Here is a 6,565-nt window from a genome sequence, read left to right as displayed (position 1 = left end):
ATGTATTTCATTTTCAATACATTTGCAAAAATTTCTAAAAACATGTGTGCACTATGTCATTATTGGGTATTGTGTGTAGATGGGTAAGAAAAATATCAATTTAATCCATTTTGAATTCAGGCTGTAACAAAACAAAATGTGGAATAAGTCAAGGGGTATGAATAGTTTCTGAAGGCACTGTATCTACCAGTGGAGGCTCCTCAGGGGAGGAAGGGGAGGACCATCCTCCTCAGTGAATTTCAGATTTTTTTTTATAGTAAAACATTTAAAAAGTTATAATTTAGATAAAACTATACTAAATATATTCACGTCACCAAATAATTGATTAAAACACTGTTTTGCAATGAAGGTCTACAGTAGCCTCAACAACTCTCTGCAGGGTAGCACCATGGTGTAGCCGGAGGACAGATAGTTTCCGTCCCCCTCTGGTTACATTGACTTCAGAATTTTAAAAGGCATTTTGAACTACATTTATGAGATTTATGAGATTAGTTTATGCGCACATGATAATGATTATAAATCAGAACAAATGTCAGAATGATTTTATTAATTGTTAAGGCGTGTGGGACTTGTGCTGTGTCTTTCACAGTACTTAGAATACAGTGTTTTCCACATGAAGTATGTGGACAGTTGCAATGTATCATTATCATGTTAACACTGAAAAATAGTAAGATTGTCTCACCCAATGTTCAAGAAGGGATCTTTACCCTTTATTCAGATTACAACCACTCACTTTCAGGTATTTTAAAAGGAAATCATCTCCCAAATATCACTATTTCTAAAACAAGCCATAGAAAGTTGGTTGCAATTTCAATTTAATCCTCCAGAAATGACAGAACAAATATTGCAACAAATATTGTGGTTAAACTCAAATATACCAATTGATAAAAAAACGTTATTTTTTGATTAAAAAAAAAAAAAAGGTATAATCTTCATAAATGATATTATCGGTAGGAATGGTGGAGTTATGCAGCTAACAAAAACATATGGAAATGTCTTCTCTACCCAAAATTACAACCAAATAATTGCAGCATTACCGCAAAAATGGAAGAGGAAAGTGGAAGGAGGCAAAAGTAAGGAACTTGTCTGTCGGCCTTACATTAAAGAACATAATTGGTTAAAGAAAAAGCTGACCCTGCAGATAGCACTACTGGGTGATCTGAAAAGTCATAGTCAATCGATCAATAATATAATAATACTTTTAGCAAAAATGTTTATTTTCAATTCACAAACTGTAGAAACAATGAGAATAGAAAGGTTCAGAACTTTTGTAAAACATCACAGTACAGTTGAAAAATATATGGCAAATAGAAATCCAATATGGATGGTGTTAAGAGATAGATGGGAGGTGTTGAATGGAGCTGAAGGATGGGACTAATAACAACAAGAAAACTAGTGTAAAACATGCTGTGTCCATAATAAGTATATACTGTATATTGTGAGCTTTTGTAAAAGAGCACAGTTAGAAAGATATGGCAAATAGAAGCATACCAGATGGACATCATGAAAATGATCGGAGGAAGTTCAGGAGTAAAAACAAACAAAATATAATTATTGACTGTGTCCATAAAATGTATATAGTATGTATAAGCATGAAGTAGAGGCCTAAGCATTGTTGTTCACTAGTTTACTCCAATTAGGGAAGGGATGGTGGGGTTGGAAAGTAATAAAGGGAAATATATATATATTTTTAAAGGATATGTATGTATATATATATATGTATGTGTATGCGTATATGTATGTCTGTGTATGTATGTGTATATATATATATATATGCGAGAAAGAAAAAAACAACATATGGGGGATTGGAAGTGATGCAGACAATTACATTGATGGAAGTTACAATCTATCTGCAATATTAAAGCTGATCTACCCCCTAAAAAAAACTGATGAAAAATAATTGATGTTTTGACATCCATGAAAACCAAAGTCCTCAGCTCCATAAAAGTGTGTCAAAGTAAAGTATTTGACCAGGCTATACATCTTAACGCTTTAAAAGCTAAGCATTGTTACACTTTATGATTAATACGTTTTTTTGTTCTGCTTGTGTGAGATAACAGTAACAATATGACCTGTGGGTGAACAAGCTTGAGAAATGCTTCAACATGACATATTTCAGGAGATATCGTATCAGAGAAACACAAACAGTAACTGAAGAAGTAAATGTAATGAGTCTTATTCGCCAGGGTACACCAAGGTCAACCCTCCTGAATCACACTGTAAGACACTGGCAGGGAGTCCTATCCAGTACTGTCATGTATAGGTTACAGTGTATTTACAGCTCACACCTTGACTACCACATCACCACATGAACACTCTCCCTAGTAATTCAAGCCTGCTTGACTCTCAGACAATGTGTAAGTCTATACTTACAGTTGTTACCTCGATGGAGGAGGCTTGCCTTTAGCCTCTAGATTTATGATGAGGGGGGACGGCCTTTGTGTCCACAACAAAAACCCAGACAAGTCGTTTCTTGCATGTTGCTCTCTTGGTTGAGGGTACAGTAAGAATAACAATGTAAAAAGGAATGAACAATCAGGCATTGATGAAAGTCATTGCAAATGGAGGGTTGTGGGGAACTTGGTGTTAACGACATTTGGTTATATTTAGAACAGTAAAGCAGAGAAACAGTAGCCCTATAAAGTCTCAAGGGGTATAGGAACATGTACAGGCCTTTTTTAAATAAATTACAAAGCTTCCTACACTATGGGACAAAAAGAAAACAGAGTCGAGGAGCCTTTTGCTAAAGTAACAGACGGGGCGATGCAATGAAGGAAATGGGTTTCCATATGTTTACAGTGAGCAGTCTCGTTGATAACCTCACAGATAACCCGGGCATATTTCTCTCCACCCCCAGCATGTGGGCCCAAAGTCTGCACATGCTGACTCAACAAAGAGCATATTTACCAGCCCAACGGCTGCTCCTTAGTGTTGGGGTTGTAGTCTAAAACTGGCAAGTCATCCTGGGGTTACAGTATTGTTTCAGTTTCTTTTTTATCCTCATCACACACTGGCAAGACTCACTCCTGTGAAATGAATATAGCCCAGGGTGTGATGTGGGTGGTTGTGTATTTTCTGATATCTTACCAAAGGTCAATTTGTGGTTGAATGGGGTGCCCATTGTGTCAATAGACCATGAACCGCAGTAAATAATGCAGAGCCCATGTAAAATGACTTGATTCCTTATGTACTTTTATTTCCCTTGGATAACAGATCATCTATGTTTTTTTTTACTTTTCAAGAGCCTCCTTGATAGAGCAACATCAGTGATCGTAAAAACATGGGCACACAAAACTCAAACAAAAACAGTTTTGCTCTTCAGGACATCTTCGCCACAGATTTTCACAACATGGTTAGCTAAGCCTGGGCAAAACACTCAGGAATGCAAGAGGCACACAGCAGCAGCTAGTTTACACCATCTACAAGTTTCCAAATACACTGTCTCCCTGTCAAGTAGCCTATCACATGCAGTCTAAAAGCCTGTGATTGAACAATCAATACAATTTGATTGGTGTAGTCTCTCAATCTTGTGTTAGAGTAAAAAAACAGTACAACATCCTGAGAGACTTCAAAGCTTTGATTCCTATAGGAATATTTTCATATCATAAAGATGAAATAGGGGAAACCACGGCACAGCATCCAACTTCCATTAATAAGTAAAGGGTTTCCAGCACACCCTGTATACATGTAGTGTGAAGTCTCTGCATTCACAGTAGTCTTTGTTGCATGAGACAGATAGGCAACTGTGAATCCCAACTTTGTTTCAATTGTTTATTTCAGAGCCAGCACCAGTATCCTAACTGGCGCCAGAGAAGCTAAGGATCCTGGGACTAAACACCTCCCTCTGCAACTGGATCCTGGACTTCCTGACGGGGCGCCCCCAGGTGGTAAGGGTAGGTAACAACACATCTGCCACGCTGATCCTCAACACGGGGGCCCCTCAGGGGTGCGTGCTCAGTCCCCTCCTGTACTCCCTGTTCACCCATGACTGCATGGCCAGGCACGACTCCAACACCATTATTAAGTTTGCAGACGACACAACAGTGGTAGGCCTGATCACCGACAACGATGAGACAGCCTATAGGGAGGAGGTCAGAGACCTGGTTGTGTGTGCCAGGATAACAACCTCTCCCTCAATGTGATCAAGACAAAGGAGATGATTGTGGACTACAGGGGGAAAAAAGAGGACTGAGCACGCCCCCATTCTCATTGACGGGGCTGTAGTGGAACAGGTTGAAAGCTTCAAGTTCCTTGGTGTCCACATCACCAACAAACTATCATGGTCCAAACACAACAAGACAGTCGTGAAGAGGGCATGACAAAGCCTATTCCCCCTCAGGAGACTGAAAAGATTTGGCATGGGTCCTCAGATCCTCAAAAAGTTCTACAGCTGCACCATCGAGCGCATCCTGACTGGTTGCATCACCGCCTGGTATGGCAACTGCTCGGCCTCCGAACGCAAGGCACTACAGAGGGTAGTGCGTACGGCCCAGTACATCACTGGGGCCAAGCGTCCTGCCATCCAGGACCTCTATACCAGGCGGTGTCAGAGGAAGGCCCTAAAAATGGTCAAAGACTCCAGCCACCCTAGTCATATACTTTTCTCTCTGCTACCGCACGGCAAGCGGTACCGGAGCGCCAAGTCTAGGTCCAAAAGGCTTCTCAACAGCTTCTACCCCCAAGCCATAAGACTCCTGAACAGCTAATCATTGCTACCCGGACTATTTGCACTGCCCCTCCACCCCACCCCATCCCCCTCTTTTACGCTGCTGCTACTCTGTTTATTATTTATGCATAATCACTTTAACTCTACCCACATGTACAAATTACCTCAATTACCTCGACTAGCTGGTACCCTCGCACATTGACTCTGTACCGGTACCCCTCTATATATAGCCTCCCTACTGTTATTTTATAGCTCTTTAGTTTTTTACTTAACACTTTTTTTTATTTTACTTTTTTCTTAAAAAACTGCATTGTTGGTTAAGGGCTTGTAAGTAAGCAGTTCACTGTAATGTCTACAACCACTCCACACATTTCTTGTTAACAAACTATAGTTTTGGCAAGTCGGTTAGGACATCTACTTTGTGCATTTTTCCAACAATTGTTTACAGACAGATTATTTCAATTATAATTCACTGTATCACAATTCCAGTGGTTCAGAAGTTTACATACACTAAGTTGACTGTGCCTTTTAACAGCTTGGAAAATTCCTGAAAATTATGTCATGGCTTTAGAAGCTTCTGATAGGCTAATTAACATCATTTGAGTCAATTGGAGGTGTACCTGTGGATGTATTTCAAGGCCTACCTTCAAACTTAGTGTCTCTTTGCTTGACATCATGGGAAAATCAAAAGAAATCAACCAAGACCTCAGAAAAAGAATTGTAGACCTCCACAAGTCTGGTTGATCCTTGGGAGCAATTTCCAAATGCCTGAAGGTACCACGCTCATCTGTACAAACAATAGTACGCAAGTATAAACACCATGGGACCACGCAGCCGTCATACCGCTCAGGAAGGAGACGCATTCTGTCTCCTAGAGATTAACGTACTTTGGTGCGAAAAGTGCAAATCAATCCCAGAACATCAGCAAAGGACCTTGTGAAGATGCTGGAGGAAACAGGTACAAAAGTATCTATATCCACAGTAAAACGAGTGCTATATCGACATAATCTGAAAGGCCGCTCAGCAAGGAAGAAGCCACTGCTCCAAAACCGCCATAAAAAAGCCAGACTACGGTTTGCAACTGCACATGGGGACAAAGATCGTACTTTTTGGAGAAATGTCCTCTGGTTGGATGAAACAAAAAATAGAACTGTTTGGCCATAATGACCCACTGGAAATGTGATGAAAAAAATAAAAGCTGAAATAAATAATTCTATCTACTATTATTCTGACATTTCACATTCTTAAAATAAAGTGGTGATCCTAACTGACCTAAGACAGGGAATTTTTAATAGGATTAAATGTCAGGAATTGTGAAAACTGAGTTGAAATGTATTTGGCTAAGGTGTATGTAAACTTCCGACTTCAACTGTATGTGGTTGCTATGAAAGTGAACTGTGTTTGCGTGTGATCAAGGGTGTATTCATTCTGCCGATTCTGTTGAAAAACGTTTCTTAAACAGAAGCAAATGGAATGAAACGGGGATAAATATACCTGAATTTGTCCTATAGAAACTCTCTTTTGCAACTGTTGGACTAATGATTACACCCTACATCAGCTAGATGCAGGCAAGAGTGGGCAAGGCGGTATTGAATGTGTCAATGTGTCACCTTGATTACTCAAATTCCTCTCGACCTGTGCACCTAGCGTACGTTGTAAACTTTCATTCATAGGCTAGGTTGTAGCAACCTCATGGGTATAGGGAAAATTAGAGTATTATGTAGTAGCCTAAACCTATCAATGTTACGTTGAGCTGGGTGAATGGAATATGAATGACAGTCATCCAATATACTGTAATAGAAATAAGGCCATGCTCATTAAAAAAATAATTGTCCTCTCTCATCTTAAACGGCACCTACCGCCACTGGTATCTGCTAACCCTAACCCTAGCCCTAAACT

This window comes from Coregonus clupeaformis, chromosome 1, assembly GCF_020615455.1.
Source record: "Coregonus clupeaformis isolate EN_2021a chromosome 1, ASM2061545v1, whole genome shotgun sequence".
NCBI lineage: Eukaryota > Metazoa > Chordata > Actinopteri > Salmoniformes > Salmonidae > Coregonus > Coregonus clupeaformis.
The sequence above is the reverse complement of the archived record's forward strand: the minus strand, read 5'-3'. Positions refer to the sequence as shown.